Source organism: Pristiophorus japonicus, unplaced genomic scaffold (assembly GCF_044704955.1).
Source record: "Pristiophorus japonicus isolate sPriJap1 unplaced genomic scaffold, sPriJap1.hap1 HAP1_SCAFFOLD_29, whole genome shotgun sequence".
Classification (NCBI taxonomy): domain Eukaryota; kingdom Metazoa; phylum Chordata; class Chondrichthyes; family Pristiophoridae; genus Pristiophorus; species Pristiophorus japonicus.
In genome coordinates, this window is record NW_027252668.1 from 7,219,075 (window position 1) to 7,240,885 (window position 21,811).

General features: G+C 41.2%; 2 protein-coding genes across 2 annotated transcripts in view; both read left to right on the forward strand.

The window, feature by feature from the left end:
* LOC139248232 (zinc finger protein 84-like) overlaps nt 1–21,811 on the forward strand; it is a 1,036,220-nt gene that overhangs the window by 68,200 nt on the left and 946,209 nt on the right. The window lies entirely within an intron of this gene.
* LOC139248233 (zinc finger protein 664-like) overlaps nt 4,079–21,811 on the forward strand; it is a 145,921-nt gene continuing 128,188 nt past the window's right edge. Inside the window, exons 1-2 of the mRNA XM_070871982.1 lie at nt 4,079–4,301; nt 8,303–8,391. The gene's annotated coding sequence lies outside the window, so the exon portion shown is untranslated. The remainder of the gene's footprint in view (nt 4,302–8,302; nt 8,392–21,811) is intronic.

The window sequence follows — 21,811 nt, forward strand, 5'->3', positions numbered from 1 at the left end:
TTGGGTGAGGGGGGTTTGGAGAGTAGGGGTGAAGGTGGTGTTGGGGTGAGGCGTGAAGGAGGTGTCGGGGTGAGGCGTGAAGGAGGTGTTGGGGAGAGGGGTTTGGAGAGTAGGGGTGAAGGAGGTGTTGAGGTGAGGGTTTGTAGAGTAGGGTTGAAAGGGGAGTTGGTCTGACGGTTCGAGAGAAATGGGGTGATAGAGGTGTTGGTCTGAGGGGTTGGAGAGTCGGGGTGAATGAGTAGTTGGGGCCGGGGAGTTGGAGAGTAGGGGTGAAGGAGGTGTATGAGTGAGAGGGATTTACTGCCCATTAATCACTTCTGTTGAACTATGATGCGGTTTATTTTTCCTTTAAAATATTCTGTATTGTGTGTTTCACTGAAGTTATATGTGGGGCTGCAGTTTCTTGCAAGCATTGGGCTGTTTCTGGTGAATTAATGTGGGCAGTGTTAATTGGGAATAGATTTGTGGGGGATCGTTCTGTGCTGAATGCGTTGCTGGGCTGCGGGTTTGCCCTCAGTCCCAGTTATGAGGTGCTGGTGACACCAAGTCCAGCGACCACATACATTGTGACATCAAATCCAGGGACCACTTACATTGTGACACCAAATCCAGGGTCCACATACATTGTGACACCAAATCCAGGGACCACTTACATTGTGACACCAAATCCAGTGACCACATACATTGTGAAACCAAACCCAGGGACCACATACATTGTGAAACCAAATCCAGGGACCACATACATTGTGACACCAAATCCAGGGTCCACATACATTGTGAAACCAAACCAGGCACCCCTTACACCGAGGCATCAAATCCAGGAACACCTATACTGTAACACCAAATCCAGGGACTAGTTACAATGAGGCATCAAATCCAGGATTAATTACAGCGTGACACCAAATTGAGGGATTAGTAATACCATGACAACAAATCCATGGGACCAGTAACAGTGAGGCATCAAATTCAGGTATCACTTACACTGAGACGACAAAATTACATAGGATATATGGCACAGAAATGGGCCATTCAGATGAACCAGTTCATGCCGGTGTTTATGCTCTGCTCGGGAAATAGAGAGCCTCAGTATGGGGTATGGTCATGCCGGTGAAAGCAGCTCTAGTTAGGGGGAAAGGTGGGTAATGAATGAAGATATGATGGAGGAATCACATGGAGACTGGTGGGGCCTGGTGACAGATTATTGTCAGAAGCCCTTTTCAGGCAGGCTGATGATTAGATGTAACCAGCGCAAGAACTGTATCCATCTGTTATTGTCCCCAAATCCCCAAATCTAATGTCACTAATTTATTTTTCTGTGAGAAATGTAGAGATGTGAAAGAAGGGAGGAAATGAGGTTTTCGCAGGAAAGAAGGTTCCTTGAATGAACACATTGTGAGGCTGTTTTGTGACTCGTCTGTGTGAGGTTAAAAACATGAAATGGAAAAGGGCGTGTCCAGTGACACTTATATTGGCAAAAGTGCTTTCTAAGTTAATCACTATATCCTAAGCCGAATAACCTATTGACTACCCCAGCCACTAATCCCAATCCTAACAGATAACCACCAACCACAGCCACTAACCACTAAACCTACTTCTAAACCCAGCCCCTAATCAAGGTTAAGAACGTAAGAAATAGGAGAAGAAGTAGGGCATCTGGCCCCTTGAGCCCGCTCCACCATTCAATGAGATCATGGCTGATCTGCCCTTGGCCTCTATTCCACTTTCCTGCTCTCTCCCCATAACCCTTGACTCCACTATCTTTCAAAAATCAGTCTATCTCCAACTTAAATATATTCAATGACCCAGCCTCTGCTGCTCTCTAGAGTAGAGAATTTCAAAGATTCACAACCCTCCGAGAGAAGAAATTCCTCCTCGCTTCTGCTTTAAATGGGCGACCCGTATTCTCAGACTGTGACACCTAATTTGAAATTCTTCCATAAGCGGAAACAGAGATCGGCAGAGGAGCTAAAGATCCAATAACGGAAGTATTGAAACAATTATTTTGATGCAAGAAATACTGTAAGGTATGTTAGTAACAAGTAATTATAATCAACTAACCCATCAAAATTTGCAAAGACAATTACAAAGATCAGAACATTTCAAAGGCGATCACATGCAGTATGCATGGAGTTATACTAACTGCATTGAAAAATCGTTAAACAATACAGAAAACAAGAGATTTATAGTCTTAAACAAGATAGTTCTTTCAAGGGTTGGTTGAAAGGAACATCAAATGAATGTGAAGTGAGACACGCCGGTTCAGTCTATGACACCCACAAGCCGTATACTCAAATGAACATAATCTTAGCAGTGCGACAGTTGCAGGAAAAATGCAGGAAGCAGCGTCAGCCCATATACATAGCTTTCTTCAACCTTACAAAGGCCTTTGACACTGTCAACCACGAGGATCAATGGAGCGTTCTCCTCCATTTCGGATGCCCCCAAAAGTTTGTCAACATCCTTTGCCTGGTCCCCAACGACATGATCCTTATCAACGGATCCATTACAGACCCAATCCACATCCGACTGGGGTCAAACAGGGCTGAGTCTTCGCTCCCACCCTCTTCTCAATCTTCCTCACTTCAGTCAACAAGCTCCCCGCTGGAGTGGAACTAAACTACAGAACCACTGGAAAGCTGTTTAACCTAACCCATCTCCAGGTCAGGACCAAGGTCACCCCAACCTCTATCGTTGAGCTACAGTACGCAGATGACGCCTGTATCTGCACACATTCTGAGGCTGAACTCCAGGATATAGTTGATGAATTTGCTGAGGCAAATGAAAGCATAGGCCGTATGCTAAACATTCGTAAGACAAAGGTCCTCCACCAGCCTGTCCTCGCCACACTGCACTGCCGCCAGTCATCCAGATTCATGGCATGGCCCTCGACAACGTGGACCATTTCCCATACCTGTGGAGCCTCTTCTCAACAAAAGCAGACATTGATGCTGAGATTCAACACTGCCTCCACTTCACCAGTGCAGCCTTCGGCCATCTGAGGAAAATAGTGTTCGAAGACGAGGCCCTCAAATCTACCACCAAGCTCATGGTCTACAGGACTGTAGTAATACCCGCCCTCCTGTATGGATCAGAAGCATGGACGATGTACAGATGACACCTCAAGTTGCTGGAGATATATCATCAATGATGTCTCCGCAAGATCCTGCAAATCCCCTGGGAGGCCAAGCACACCAACATCAGTGTCCTCGTCCAGACTCACATCCCCAGCATGGAAGCGCTAACCACACTCGATCAGCTTCGCTGGGCAGGCCATATAGTTCGCATGCCAGACACGAGACTCCCAAAGCAAATGCTCTATGGGGACCTCGTTCATGCCAAACTCGCCAAAGGTGGGCAGCAGAAATGCTACAAGGATACCCTTCAAAGCCTCCCTGATAAAAATGCGACATCACCACTGACACCTGGGAGTCCCTGGCCGAAGACGGAGGGCGTTAAGCACTTCGAGTCTCAATGCCAAGAGTGTGCAGAGGTGAAGCACAGGCAGTGGGACAGACCGTGCTGCAAAGCCGTCCCACCCACCCTTTTCCTTTGTGACTGTCTGTCCCACCTGTGGCAGAGTCTGTGGCTCTCGCATCGGACTGTTCAGCCACCAAAGAACTCACTTCAGGAGTGGGAGCAAGTACTCCTCGAGTCCGAGGGACTGCCTATGATGATGACTCAAACAAAACAAGCTTGGGATTTGATGTGGTAAAAGAGGAACGGTGTGAGATGTGCAATAATCTCGAGTAAGAAAAGGTCCAAAATGGAAGGGAAGCGAACATTAATTAGTCTCCTCTTATTATAGAGAAATCAAATATTCGACACAGGGTATTTATACAGAACATTAATCTCCAGCTCAGGTATAGGGCATATTAGGAGTAGCAGAAACAAAGTCTAACTGCCAGAATGAACATGGTTTCGGTGCCAATGCAATCCCAGTAAATCCTCTTCAATTCAATAACCAGGCCTTTCGATTGCGCAATATTTACCCAGCATTCCCCACGAAGGAGAATGTGCTGAGCCCAGACTACAGTGTCCCAGTGCGCAGGCGCAGGCGCCAGACCTGTCGGCGCGTGCAATGGCGGAGTGGATATGGTGGATATCTGCTCCGCAAAAGTAGCCATTTTCTGCGGAGCGGAGGGGAGTAACGGACCAGCGGGTAGCCCGGAGGCTTCATGAACAACTTGTTCCCCCGCCGGAGGCCCGGAATAATAACCTGAATCTCGGCGACTGCAGCTTTGAGGCCTCCTCCCGGCCACAGGCCCAGGGTAACGGCGGCCATCTGTGTACAGGAAGGTCAGGTCAGTGCTCCTCCATCTTGATTCAGTGAGCAGCAAAGCGCATGCGTGGCCATCTTGGTGCAGGAGTAAACGTGCGTCAGTGTGTTTCCAACCTGTCTTGGTGGGGAAAGCAACAACTTGGTTATTTTATTCTCACTCCACACCTCGAATTTCTCACCATCTCCTAAAGGCGCTGCTCAGTGCTAAGCTTATGGTTTACGTCCCATTACAATTGTAACAGGTAAGCCCCAGAGCTGTTCACTCTCAGGGTTAGATACCCCATGTACAGTCCCAGGGTTGGAAACCTTGTAAACAGTCCCAGGGTTATTATCTGATAAGAACATAAGAAATAGGAGCAGGAATAGGTCATTCGGCCCCTGGAGCTTGCTCCGCCATTCAATAAGATCATGGCTGATCTGATCATGGACTCACATCTACGTACTTGCCCACTCCCCATAACCCTTCACTCTCTTATCACTCAAAAATCTGTCTATCTCTGCCTTAAATATATTCAATGACCCAGCCTCTACAGCTCTCTGGGGCACAGCATTCCATAGATTTACAACCCTCTGAGAGAAGAAATTTCTGCTCATCTCAGTTTTAAATAGGCGGCCCCTTATTCTGAGATCATGCCCCCTACCTTTTGTTTCCCCTATGGGTGCCCTCTCTGCATCCACCTTGTCGAGCCCCCTCGTTATCTTATATGTTTCAATAAAATTATCTCCCATTCTTCTGAATTCCAATGTGTATCGGCCCAACCTATTCAACCTATCCTCATAAGACAACCCCCTCATCTCTGGAATCAACCTCCTGAACAGCCTCCAATGCAAGTATATCCTTCCTTAAATCCGGAGATCAAAACTGCCGCACTACTCCAGGTGCGACCTCACCAACACCCTGTACAGTTGTAGCAGGACTTCTCTGCTTTTATACTCTATCCCCCTTGCAATAAAAGCCAACATTCCATTTGCCGGATTACTTACCTGCATACTAACTTTTTGTGTTTCATGCACAAAGATACCCAGGTCCCTCTGTACTGTCGCACTTTGCAATTTTTCTCCATTTAAATTAAAATTTGTTTTTCTATTATTTCTGCCAAAGTGGATAACCTCACATTTTCCCACATTATACTCCATCTGCCAAATTTTTGCCCACTCAGTTAGCCTGTCCATATCCTTTTGCAGATTTTTTGTGTCCTCATAATTTGCTTTCCCACCCATCTTTGTATCAACAGCAAACTTGGCTACATTAAGCTCGGCCCTTTTATCCAAGTCAATAATATAGATTGTGAATAGTTGAGGACCCAGGACTAATACCTGCGGCACCCCACTAGTGATCATTTGCTAACCGGAAAATGGCCCATTCTTCCCAACTCTCTGTTTTCTGTTAGTTAACCAATCCTCTATCCATGCCCCCAACCCAGTGAGCTTTTATCTTGTGCATTAACCTTTTATGTGGCACCTTATCAAATGCCTTCTGGAAATCCAAATACACCACATCCACTGGTTCCTCCTTATCCACCCTACTCATTACATCCTCAAAAAACTCCAGCAAATGGTCGCGGTCTCTCAGTCGATCGCGGATACTTTTTCTCTTTTTCGATTGAAATTTGAAAACAGATCAAACAGATCTGTTTAATTTACACTTCAGTCCTGATTACGGCAGCAGGGCGATCCCGTGTCAGGGAAATATTTTGATTTTACACAAGAGGCACTCTGAAATCCGGCGATAAGAGCGGACACACAGACACAGTGACATTAGTCTAACCCGCCCTCCCCTTTAACACACACTCGCTCACGCAATGTTGAAATCTGCACATTCACAGCACAAACTGTTCCCAGATTTACATTCCCAGCGCAGGTTTACCTCTGCACTCGGCTGTGCTGCCGATTCTCGGGTCAGTTATAGTTTCCCAGCTCAGTAAGTGTTAAACATTGAGGCTGGTGCTCCTCACAGTGTCTGTTCCCAGATTCAGGGGCAGGAGCCAATATTAGCTGTGGCTGGCTTAACCCATATCTGCTTTAAGTTGTAATATTGTTTGAAAGCAGAAATGTTTGACTAAAATTAAAATACAAATGATGTGCTCACCGCCCCTGCAGCCTCTCTTTGTCTCTCTCACCTCCGAAAATGAGGGACATATAACAGTGTCCTAGCCATCTCTCGGTGTTGAGTCTGGGATGTATATCAGAGAGAGAGACAGACACAGTATCAGTCTTAAACTCCCGAACCGTGTCTCCATATTACGCTCAATAATAGTATCACACATTCATGTACAGCACCAGCGGAAAAGGCAGAGAGACAGACACAGCATTAGTCTTACACTTTGTATCAGTGTCTCCATATTACGCTCAGTAACAGTAGCACCTATTGCACCAGCGAGAGAAACAGAGACATTATCAGTCTTACACTTCCAACAGTGTTTCCGCATCACGCTAAATAACAGTGTCCCGCCTTCACAACCAGTACAAGAGAGAGCGGATAGCAGCAGAGAGAGGGGAGAGGGCTGAGCGGGAGACAGGAGAATGCGAGGTAGGCCGGTGAGACACAGAAGACATACACAGTATCAGTTCCAGACTGATCTGTGAAGTCCTGTTTTATCCTGAGAGTTTCCATTGGAGAGACAGAAGATGCAGTCTCCTCTCTCACTGATATTGTACCAGAGACAGACACATTATTAATCCCACACTGCGGGACAGTGTCTGAGAGTGAGAGAAACAATGGCCCACATTTAACCCTCGCTTGCCTGTTGTAATCTCTGCAATCCTGCAGCTCCGGGCCATTCGCTATTACTCTCAGTGACCGAGTATTTTACTCTAATTAAACTGATCTCGGACTGTTTCTGTCAGATATTAACTCCTGCACGGTGCCACTTCCTCATCCCTCTGATGTTGCTGCTGGATTGCTTTGTGAAGACGGGCTCATGGAGAGAAAATTCCTGCACGGAATGATTCCAAATTGAGCATCTCCAAGGGACAAGGCTCCCAGCTTTAATCATTCTCTGTCCTTTCCGCCCAGGCCCAGTTACTTTGCTCAGATTCTGATAAAAGTAAATTGGGAAAAGTGCACTTTGATTTTTACAGGCTGAATTAGTGCAGAGAGCTGCGCATGTGCAGATAAGATCCGCCCCCTGTGTCGATTCCCAGTGAGCAGAAGAGCGCGTGCGCCCTCCCCTCCCCCAGCCCTGCCTGTGATCACCATTCACTCAGTGAGCGGAAGAAGATGGTTTAAAACAGCTGGGAATGGAGCCTCGGGGTAAGGCAGCGAGCAGCAGCCTCCTTACAGCAGCGCAGCGCTTTGGGAGCATGTCCGCAGATGGGCTCAGAGATTGGCATTGAGTCTCGGGGGAGTTGGGGGCTGTGTGTAAGAGGCAGCTTGGAGCAAGAACCAGACTCGGTGCGTGGTGTGAGTGGGGGAAGGGAGAGGCCATTCTCGGGCTGTGTGTGGACAGTGTGTGTCCTGGGTAAGGGAGACAGAATGGGCCGAATCTGCTGTTTACAATCATTGCTGCTTTCTCTCTCCAAGCCAGTAGTGAACGTTCCTGGTTTAGTTCCGTTGGGGGTTGTGTGTAAGAGGCAGAGTGGAGCAGGAACTAGTTCCGGAGCATGATGTGAGCGGGGGAAGGGAGAGGCCATTCTCGGGCTGTGTGTGGACAGTGTAAGGTAAGAGAAAGTAAACCACCTCGCTCTTTCAAATCATTGCTGCTTTCTTTCCCCAAATCGGTAGTGAATGTTCCTGATTCAGTTCCAATCTCATCGTGTCTGTTGTTCTTGGGCAGCGAGCAGTGGAAACACAGCCTGACAGTGAGGATGTGGGGAGTTTCACAAAGTGCATCTATTGCAGGCACCAGGAGAGGAGTGTGGGAGAAGATATTTTAAAGACGGGTTATATTGTTTCGGTGAGCTGAGTTCTCTAGAACCATGTTGCTGATGATCGAGAGCTACATTGTCACTCCCTCAGACAGATCATATTCTCCCTGCATCCATATCTTAGAACTAATAATGTTCTCGTATTATTATTCTCAGAGCAAAATTCTTCAACCAGCCAGAACAAATGTGATCTTCCGTCTCTTCGGAACACAAGAAACAGTGCAGGCAGCTCCTTCTCACACACAGTAAGTAGATTATCACTCACAGAGCGCAGAGACACAGAACTGGCCTCAATCCTATTGTCACAGGCAGCAGAAGCTGTCAGTCCCACAGTGATCCGAAGTGGCAGAGTTACATTGTGAATCTTACAGCCACATGGAGCAGTATAATCACATGCTGTTTCACCATTGGAACAGATCACACTGACAGCTACATTAAACACCCACACTCACTTGCCAGAAACTGGCAGGTAGAGAATAAAACACACAATCACCTATCAGAAAACAAAGTATAAACCACACTCGCATATCAGAAGCTGACGGGTACAGAGCAAAAGCCATATTCGTGTTTCAGAATCTGACAGATTCAGTATTTAACCCCCCGAACATACCAGAAGATGCAGAATAAAACCCACATTCCCGTACCACAGACTGACAGATACAGTATACAACACACACCCACATACATGAAAGTGACAGTAACAGAATAAAATCCCCACTTGCGTACCAGAGAGTGACAGGTAAAGTGTAAATCCCATGGGCACAAATCGGAAAACTGAAAGACAGTAAGTAAAATTGTTACTTGCATCGCAGGAACTGATAGGGGCAGAGAAAAACACACATGCACAAATCAGAAAAATGACACGTAGAAGTTAAAATCTTCACTCACATATCAGAGAAATACAGGTAAAAAGTAAAATTGATTCTCGCGTTCACATATTGGAGACTGGCAGATACAGAGTAAATTCCACACTCACTCTAAAACAGACAATCAAGTAGCAGGAACAAATAGGTACAGATTAAACCCAGACTAATATAGCAGAAACAGAGAGGCACAGATTAAACCTCAACACACGCATTACAAAACATGACGATTACAGAAAAATACACACACTCGCATATCAGAGACTGAGAGATACAGTATAAAACCCACACTCACATATCAGAGACTGAGATACAGTATAAAACACTCACATATCAGAGACTGAGATACAGTATAAAACCCACACACATATCAGAGACTGAGATACAGTATAAAACCCACACTCTCATCAGAGACTGAGATACAGTATAAAACACTCACATATCAGAGACTAAGATACAGTATAAATCCAACACTCACATATCAGAGACTGAGATACAGTATAAAACCCACACTCTCATCAGAGACTGAGATACAGTATAAAACACTCACATATCAGAGACTGAGATACAGTATAAATCCAACACTCACATATCAGAGACTGAGATACAGTATAAAACCCACACTCTCATCAGAGACTGAGATACAGTATAAAACACTCGCATATCAGAGACTGAGATACAGTATAAAACCCACACTCACATATCAAAGACTGAGATACAGTATAAATCCAACACTCACACATCAGAGACTGAGATACAGTATAAAACACTCACATATCAGAGACTGAGATACAGTATAAAACCCACACTCCCATCAGAGACTGAGATACAGTATAAAACCCACACTCTCATCAGAGACTGAGATACAGTATAAAACCCACACTCTCATCAGAGACTGAGATACAGTATAAAACACTCACATATCAGAGACTGAGATACAGTATAAAACCCATACTCTCATCAGAGACTGAGATACAGTATAAAACCCACACTCTCATCAGAGACTGAGATACAGTATAAAACCCACACTCTCATCAGAGACTGAGATACAGTATAAAACCCACACTCACATCAGAGACTGAGATACAGTATAAAACACTTGCATATCAGAGACTGAGATACAGTATAAAACACTCGCATATCAGAGACTGAGATACAGTATAAAACCCACACTCACATATCAGAGACTGAGATACAGTATAAATCCAACACTCACATATCAGAGACTGAGATACAGTATAAAACCCACACTCGCATATCAGAGACTGAGATACAGTATAAAACCCACACTCACACATCAGAGATTGAGATACAGTATAAAACCCACACTCACATCAGAGACTGAGATACAGTATAAATCCAACACTCACATATCAGAGACTGAGATACAGTATAAATCCAACACTCACATCAGAGACTGAGATACAGTATAAAACACTCACATATCAGAGACTGAGATACAGTATAAATACAACACTCACATCAGAGACTGAGATACAGTATAAAACACTCACATATCAGAGACTGAGATACAGTATAAAACCCACACTCTCATCAGAGACTGAGATACAGTATAAAACACTTGCATATCAGAGACTGAGATACAGTATAAAACACTCGCATATCAGAGACTGAGATACAGTATAAAACCCACACTCTCATATCAGAGACTGAGATACAGTATAAATCCAACACTCACATATCAGAGACTGAGATACAGTATAAAACACTCACATATCAGAGACTGAGATACAGTATAAAACCCACACTCACACATCAGAGACTGAGATACAGTATAAAACACTCACATATCAGAGACTGAGATACAGTATAAAACACTCACATATCAGAGACTGAGATACAGTATAAAACCCACACTCACATCAGAGACTGAGATACAGTATAAATCCAACATTCACATATCAGAGACTGAGATACAGTATAAATCCAACACTCACATCAGAGACTGAGATACAGTATAAAACACTCACATATCAGTGACTGAGATACAGTATAAATACAACACTCACATCAGAGACTGAGATACAGTATAAAACACTCACATCAGAGACTGAGATACAGTATAAAACACTCACATATCAGAGACTGAGATACAGTATAAAACCCACACTCACATCAGAGACTGAGATACAGTATAAATCCAACACTCACGTCAGAGACTGAGATACAGTATAAAACACTCTCATATCAGTGACTGAGATACAGTATAAAACCCACACTCTCATCAGAGACTGAGATACAGTATAAAACCCACACTCTCATCAGAGACTGAGATACAGTATAAAACACTCACATATCAGAGACTGAGATACAGTATAAAACCCACACTCTCATCAGAGACTGAGATACAGTATAAAACACTCACATATCAGAGACTGAGATACAGTATAAAACCCACACTCTCATCAGAGACTGAGATACAGTATAAAACCCACACTCCCATATCAGAGACTGAGATACAGTATAAAACCCACACTCTCACATCAGAGACAGATACAGTATAAAACACTCACAAATCAGAGACTGAGATACAGTATAAAACACTCACATATCAGAGACTGAGATACAGTATAAAACCCACACTCTCATCAGAGACTGAGATACAGTATAAAACACTCACATATCAGACTGAGATACAGTATAAAACCCACACTCTCATCAGAGACTGAGATACAGTATAAAACCCACACTCACATCAGAGACTGAGATACAGTATAAATCCAACACTCACATCAGAGACTGAGATACAGTATAAAACAGTCACATATCAGTGACTGAGATACAGTATAAATACAACACTCACATCAGAGACTGAGATACAGTATAAAACACTCACATATCAGAGACTGAGATACAGTATAAAACCCACACTCACATCAGAGACTGAGATACAGTATAAATCCAACACTCACATCAGAGACTGAGATACAGTATAAAACACTCACATATCAGAGACTGAGATACAGTATAAAACCCACACTCTCATCAGAGACTGAGATACAGTATAAAACCCACACTCACATATCAGAGATTGAGATACAGTATAAATCCCACACTCTCATCAGAGACTGAGATACAGTATAAAACACTCACATATCAGAGACAGATACAGTATAAAACACATATCAGAGACTGAGATACAGTATAAAACACTCACATTTCAGACAGATACAGTATAAAACACTCACATATCAGAGACTGAGATACAGTATAAAACCCACACTCTCATCAGAGACTGAGATGCAGTATAAAACCCACACTCCCATATCAGAGACTGAGATACAGTATAAAACCCACACTCTCACATCAGAGACAGATACAGTATAAAACACATATCAGAGACTGAGATACAGTATAAAACACTTACATATCAGAGGCTGAGATACAGTATAAAACACTCACATATCAGGCACTGAGATACAGTATAAAACCCACACTCTCATCAGAGACTGAGATACAGTATAAAACCCACACTCACATATCAGAGACTGAGATACAGTATAAAACCCACACTCACATATCAGAGACTGAGATACAGTATAAAACCCACACTCACATCAGAGACTGAGATACAGTATAAAACCCACACTCTCATCAGAGACTGAGATACAGTATAAAACACTCACATATCAGAGACTGAGAGACAGTATAAAACACTCACATATCAGAGACAGATACAGTATAAAACACATATCAGAGACTGAGATACAGTATAAAACACTCACATATCAGAGACTGAGATACAGTATAAAACACTTACATATCAGAGACTGAGATACAGTATAAAACCCACACTCTCATCATTGACTGAGATACAGTATAAATCCAACACTCACATCAGAGACTGAGATACAGTATAAAACCCACACTCATCAGAGACTGAGATACAGTATAAAACCCACACTCACATCAGAGACTGAGATACAGTATAAAACACTCACAAATCAGAGACTGAGATACAGTATAAAACACTCACATATCAGAGACTGAGATACAGTATAAAACCCACACTCTCATCAGAGACTGAGATACAGTATAAAACACTCACATATCAGAGACTGAGATACAGTATAAAACCCACACTCACATCAGAGACTGAGATACAGTATAAAACACTTGCATATCAGAGACTGAGATACAGTATAAAACACTCGCATATCAGAGACTGAGATACAGTATAAAACCCACACTCTCATATCAGAGACTGAGATACAGTATAAATCCAACACTCACATATCAGAGACTGAGATACAGTATAAAACACTCACATATCAGAGACTGAGATACAGTATAAAACCCACACTCACATCAGAGACTGAGATACAGTATAAATCCAACACTCATCAGAGACTGAGATACAGTATAAAACACTCACATATCAGAGACTGAGATACAGTATAAAACCCACACTCTCATCAGAGACTGAGATACAGTATAAAACACTCACATATCAGAGACTGAGATACAGTATAAAACCCACACTCTCATCAGAGACAGATACAGTATAAAACCCACACTCACATCAGAGACTGAGATACAGTATAAAACACTTGCATATCAGAGACTGAGATACAGTATAAAACACTCGCATATCAGAGACTGAGATACAGTATAAAACCCCCACTCATATCAGAGACTGAGATACAGTATAAAACCCACACTCACATATCAGAGACTGAGATACAGTATAAAACCCACACTCTCATCAGAGACTGAGATACAGTATAAAACACTCACATATCAGAGACTGAGATACAGTATAAAACCCACACTCACATCAGAAACTGAGATATAGTATAAATCCAACATTCACATATCAGAGACTGAGATACAGTATAAATCCAACACTCACATATCAGAGACTGAGATACAGTATAAATCCAACACTCACATATCAGAGACTGAGATACAGTATAAAACACTCACATATGAGACTGAGATACAGTATAAATACAACACTCACATCAGAGACTGAGATACAGTATAAAACCCACACATCAGAGACTGAGATACAGTATAAAACCCACACTCTCATCAGAGACTGAGATACAGTATAAAACCCACACTCTCATCAGCGACTGAGATACAGTATAAATCCAACACTCACATATCAGAGACTGAGATACAGTATAAAACCCACACTCGCATATCAGAGACTGAGATACAGTATAAAACACTCATATCAGAGACTGAGATACAGTATAAAACCCACACTCACATCAGAGACTGAGATACAGTATAAATCCAACACTCACATCAGAGACTGAGATACAGTATAAATCCAACACTCACATCAGAGACTGAGATACAGTATAAAACACTCACATATCAGAGACTGAGATACAGTATAAATACAACACTCATATCAGAGACTGAGATACAGTATAAATACAACACTCACATCAGAGACTGAGATACAGTATAAAACACTCACATATCAGAGACTGAGATACAGTATAAAACCCACACTCTCATCAGAGACTGAGATACAGTATAAAACACTCACATATCAGAGACTGAGATACAGTTTAAAACCCACACTCTCATCAGAGACTGAGATACAGTATAAATCCAACACTCACATCAGAGACTGAGATACAGTATAAAACCCACATTCTCATCAGAGACTGAGATACAGTATAAAACCCACACTCACATCAGAGACTGAGATACAGTATAAAACACTTGCATATCAGAGACTGAGATACAGTATAAAACACTCGCATATCAGAGACTGAGATACAGTATAAAACCCACACTCTCATATCAGAGACTGAGATACAGTATAAATCCAACACTCACATATCAGAGACTGAGATACAGTATAAAACACTCACATATCAGAGACTGAGATACAGTATAAAACCCACACTCACACATCAGAGACTGAGATACAGTATAAAACACTCACATATCAGAGACTGAGATACAGTATAAAACACTCACATATCAGAGACTGAGATACAGTATAAAACCCACACTCACATCAGAGACTGAGATACAGTATAAATCCAACATTCACATATCAGAGACTGAGATACAGTATAAATCCAACACTCACATCAGAGACTGAGATACAGTATAAAACACTCACATATCAGTGACTGAGATACAGTATAAATACAACACTCACATCAGAGACTGAGATACAGTATAAAACACTCACATATCAGAGACTGAGATACAGTATAAAACCCACACTCACATCAGAGACTGAGATACAGTATAAATCCAACACTCACATCAGAGATTGAGATACAGTATAAAACACTCACATATCAGTAACTGAGATACAGTATAAAACCCACACTCTCATCAGAGACTGAGATACAGTATAAAACACTCACATATCAGAGACTGAGATACAGTATAAAACACTCACATATCAGAGACTGAGATACAGTATAAAACCCACACTCTCATCAGAGACTGAGATACAGTATAAAACACTCACATATCAGAGACTGAGATACAGTATAAAACCCACACTCACATCAGAGACTGAGATACAGTATAAAACCCACACTCTCATCAGAGACTGAGATACAGTATAAAACCCACACTCACATATCAGAGACTGAGATACAGTATAAATCCCACACTCTCATCAGAGACTGAGATACAGTATAAAACACTCACATATCAGAGACTGAGATACAGTATAAAACCCACACTCTCATCAGAGACTGAGATACAGTATAAAACCCACACTCCCATATCAGAGACTGAGATACAGTATAAAACCCACACTCTCACATCAGAGACAGATACAGTATAAAACACTCACACATCAGAGACAGATACAGTATAAAACACTCACATATCAGAGACTGAGATACAGTATAAAACCCACACTCCCATATCAGAGACTGAGATACAGTATAAAACCCACACTCACATATCAGAGACTGAGATACAGTATAAAACCCACACTGTCACATCAGAGACAGATACAGTATAAAACACTCACATATCAGAGACTGAGATACAGTATGAAACACTCACATAACAGAGACTGAGATACAGTATAAAACCCACACTCATCATTGACTGAGATACAGTATAAATCCAACACTCACATCAGAGACTGAGATACAGTATAAAACCCACACTCATCAGAGACTGAGATACGGTATAAAACACTCACATATCAGAGACTGAGATACAGTATAAAACCCACACTCACATCAGAGACTGAGATACAGTATAAATCCAACACTCACATCAGAGACTGAGATACAGTATAAAACACTCACAAATCAGAGACTGAGATACAGTATAAAACACTTGCATATCAGAGACTGAGATACAGTATAAAACCCACACTCACATCAGAGACTGAGATACAGTATAAATCCAACACTCACATCAGAGACTGAGATACAGTATAAAACACTCACAAATCAGAGACTGAGATACAGTATAAAACACTTGCATATCAGAGACTGAGATACAGTATAAAACACTCACATATCAGAGACTGAGATACAGTATAAAACCCACACTCACATCAGAGACTGAGATACAGTATAAATCCAACACTCACATCAGAGACTGAGATACAGTATAAAACACTCACATATCAGAGACTGAGATACAGTATAAATACAACACTCACATCAGAGACTGAGATACAGTATAAAACACTCACATATCAGAGACTGAGATACAGTATAAAACCCACACTCTCATCAGAGACTGAGATACAGTATAAATCCAACACTCACATCAGAGACTGAGATACAGTATAAAACCCACATTCTCATCAGAGACTGAGATACAGTATAAAACCCACACTCATCAGAGACTGAGATACAGTATAAAACACTTGCATATCAGAGACTGAGATACAGTATAAAACACTCGCATATCAGAGACTGAGATACAGTTTAAAACCCACACTCTCATCAGAGACTGAGATACAGTATAAATCCAACACTCACATCAGAGACTGAGATACAGTATAAAACCCACATTCTCATCAGAGACTGAGATACAGTATAAATCCAACACTCACATATCAGAGACTGAGATACAGTATAAAACACTCACATATCAGAGACTGAGATACAGTATAAAACCCACACTCACACATCAGAGACTGAGATACAGTATAAAACACTCACATATCAGAGACTGAGATACAGTATAAAACACTCACATATCAGAGACTGAGATACAGTATAAAACCCACACTCACATCAGAGACTGAGATACAGTATAAATCCAACATTCACATATCAGAGACTGAGATACAGTATAAATCCAACACTCACATCAGAGACTGAGATACAGTTAAAACACTCACATATCAGTGACTGAGATGCAGTATAAATACAACACTCACATCAGAGACTGAGATACAGTATAAAACACTCACATATCAGAGACTGAGATACAGTATAAAACCCACACTCACATCAGAGACTGAGATACAGTATAAATCCAACACTCACATCAGAGATTGAGATACAGTATAAAACACTCACATATCAGTGACTGAGATACAGTATAAAACCCACACTCTCATCAGAGACTGAGATACAGTATAAAACACTCACATATCAGAGACTGAGATACAGTATAAAACACTCACATATCAGAGACTGAGATACAGTATAAAACCCACACTCTCATCAGAGACTGAGATACAGTATAAAACCCACACTCACATCAGAGACTGAGATACAGTATAAAACCCACACTCTCACATCAGAGACAGATACAGTACAAAACACTTACATATCAGAGGCTGAGATACAGTATAAAACACTCACATATCAGACACTGAGATACAGTATAAAACCCACACTCTCATCATAGACTGAGATACAGTATAAATCCAACACTCACATCAGAGACTGAGATACAGTATAAAACCCACACTCATCAGAGACTGAGATACAGTATAAAACCCACACTCTCATCAGAGACTGAGATACGGTATAAAACACTCACATATCAGAGACTGAGATACAGTATAAATCCAACACTCACATCAGAGACTGAGATACAGTATAAAACACTCACATATCAGAGACTGAGATACAGTATAAAACCCACACTCTCATCAGAGACTGAGATACAGTATAAAACACTCGCATATCAGAGACTGAGATACAGTATAAAACCCACACTCTCATCAGAGACTGAGATACAGTATAAAACACTCACATATCAGAGACTGAGATACAGTATAAAACCCACACTCTCATCAGAGACTGAGATACAGTATAAAACACTCACATATCAGAGACTGAGATACAGTATAAAACCCACACTCTCATCAGAGACTGAGATACAGTATAAAACACTCACATATCAGAGACTGAGATACAGTATAAAACCCACACTCTCATCAGAGACTGAGATACAGTATAAATCCAACACTCACATCAGAGACTGAGACACAGTATAAAACCCACACTCTCATCAGAGACTGAGATACAGTATAAAACCCACACTCACATCAGAGACTGAGATACAGTATAAAACACTTGCATATCAGAGACTGAGATACAGTATAAAACACTCGCATATCAGAGCCTGAGATACAGTATAAAACCCACACTCACATATCAGAGACTGAGATACAGTATAAATCCAACACTCACATATCAGAAACTGAGATACAGTATAAAACACTCACATATCAGAGACTGAGATACAGTATAAAACCCACACTCACACATCAGAGACTGAGATACAGTATAAAACCCACACTCCCATATCAGAGACTGAGATACAGTATAAAACCCACACTCTCACATCAGATACAGTATAAAACACTCACACATCAGAGACAGATACAGTATAAAACACTCACATATCAGAGACTGAGATACAGTATAAAACCCACACTCCCATATCAGAGACTGAGATACAGTATAAAACCCACACTCACATATCAGAGACTGAGATACAGTATAAAACCCACACTGTCACATCAGAGACAGATACAGTATAAAACACTCACATATCAGAGACTGAGATACAGTATGAAACACTCACATATCAGAGACTGAGATACAGTATAAAACCCACACTCATCATTGACTGAGATACAGTATAAATCCAACACTCACATCAGAGACTGAGATACAGTATAAAACCCACACTCATCAGAGACTGAGATGCAGTATAAAACCCACACTCTCATCAGAGACTGAGATACGGTATAAAACACTCACATATCAGAGACTGAGATACAGTATAAAACCCACACTCACATCAGAGACTGAGATACAGTATAAATCCAACACATCAGAGACTGAGATACAGTATAAAACACTCACAAATCAGAGACTGAGATACAGTATAAAACACTCACATATCAGAGACTGAGATACAGTATAAAACCCACACTCATCAGAGACTGAGATACAGTATAAAACACTTGCATATCAGAGACTGAGATACAGTATAAAACACTCACATATCAGAGACTGAGATACAGTATAAAAACCCACACTCTCATCAGAGACTGAGATACAGTATAAATCCAACACTCACATCAGAGACTGAGATACAGTATAAAACCCACACTCATCAGAGACTGAGATACAGTATAAAACCCACACTCACATCAGAGACTGAGATACAGTATAAAACACTCACATATCAGAGACTGAGATACAGTATAAAACCCACACTCTCATCAGAGACTGAGATACAGTATAAAACACTCACATATCAGTGACTGAGATACAGTATAAAACCCACACTCTCATCAGAGACTGAGATACAGTATAAAACCCACACTCTCATCAGAGACTGAGATACAGTATAAAACACTCATATCAGAGACTGAGATACAGTATAAAACACACATATCAGAGACTGAGATACAGTATAAAACCCACACTCTCATCAGAGACTGAGATACAGTATAAAACCCACACTCACATATCAGAGACTGAGATACAGTATAAATCCCACACTCTCATCAGAGACTGAGATACAGTATAAAACACTCACATATCAGAGACAGATACAGTATAAAACACATATCAGAGACTGAGATACAGTATAAAACACATTTCAGACAGATACAGTATAAAACACTCACATATCAGAGACTGAGATACAGTATAAAACCCACACTCTCATCAGAGACTGAGATACAGTATAAAACCCACACTCACATATCAGAGACTGAGATACAGTATAAATCCCACACTCTCATCAGAGACTGAGATACAGTATAAAACACTCACATATCAGAGACAGATACAGTATAAAACACTTGCATATCAGAGACTGAGATACAGTATAAAACACTCGCATATCAGAGACTGAGATACAGTATAAAACCCACACTCACATATCAGAGACTGAGATACAGTATAAATCCAACACTCACATATCAGAGACTGAGATACAGTATAAAACCCACACTCGCATATCAGAGACTGAGATACAGTATAAAACCCACACTCACACATCAGAGATTGAGATACAGTATAAAACCCACACTCACATCAGAGACTGAGATACAGTATAAATCCAACACTCACATATCAGAGACTGAGATACAGTATAAATCCAACACTCACATCAGAGACTGAGATACAGTATAAATACAACACTCACATCAGAGACTGAGATACAGTATAAAACACTCACATATCAGAGACTGAGATACAGTATAAAACCCACAATCTCATCAGAGACTGAGATACAGTATAAAACACTCACATATCAGAGACTGAGATACAGTATAAAACCCACACTCTCATCAGAGACTGAGATACAGTATAAATCCAACACTCACATCAGAGACTGAGATACAGTATAAAACCCACATTCTCATCAGAGACTGAGATACAGTATAAAACCCACACTCACATCAGAGACTGAGATACAGTATAAAACACTTGCATATCAGAGACTGAGATACAGTATAAAACCCATACTCTCATATCAGAGACTGAGATACAGTATAAATCCAACACTCACATATCAGAGACTGAGATACAGTATAAAACACTCACATATCAGAGACTGAGATACAGTATAAAACCCACACTCACACATCAGAGACTGAGATACAGTATAAAACACTCACATATCAGAGACTGAGATACAGTATAAAACACTCACATATCAGAGACTGAAATACAGTATAAAACCCACACTCACATCAGAGACTGAGATACAGTATAAATCCAACATTCACATATCAGAGACTGAGATACAGTATAAATCCAACACTCACATCAGAGACTGAGATACAGTATAAAACACTCACATATCAGTGACTGAGATACAGTATAAATACAACACTCACATCAGAGACTGAGATACAGTATAAAACACTCATCAGAGACTGAGATACAGTATAAAACCCACACTCACATCAGAGACTGAGATACAGTTTAAATCCAACACTCACATCAGAGACTGAGATACAGTATAAAACACTCTCATATCAGTGACTGAGATACAGTATAAAACCCACACTCTCATCAGAGACTGAGATACAGTATAAAACACTCACATATCAGAGACTGAGATACAGTATAAAACACTCACATATCAGAGACTGAGATACAGTATAAAACCCACACTCTCATCAGAGACTGAGATACAGTATAAAACACTCACATATCAGAGACTGAGATACAGTATAAAACCCACACACTCATCAGAGACTGAGATACAGTATAAAACCCACACTCCCATATCAGAGACTGAGATACAGTATAAAACCCACACTCTCACATCAGAGACAGATACAGTATAAAACACTCACAAATCAGAGACTGAGATACAGTATAAA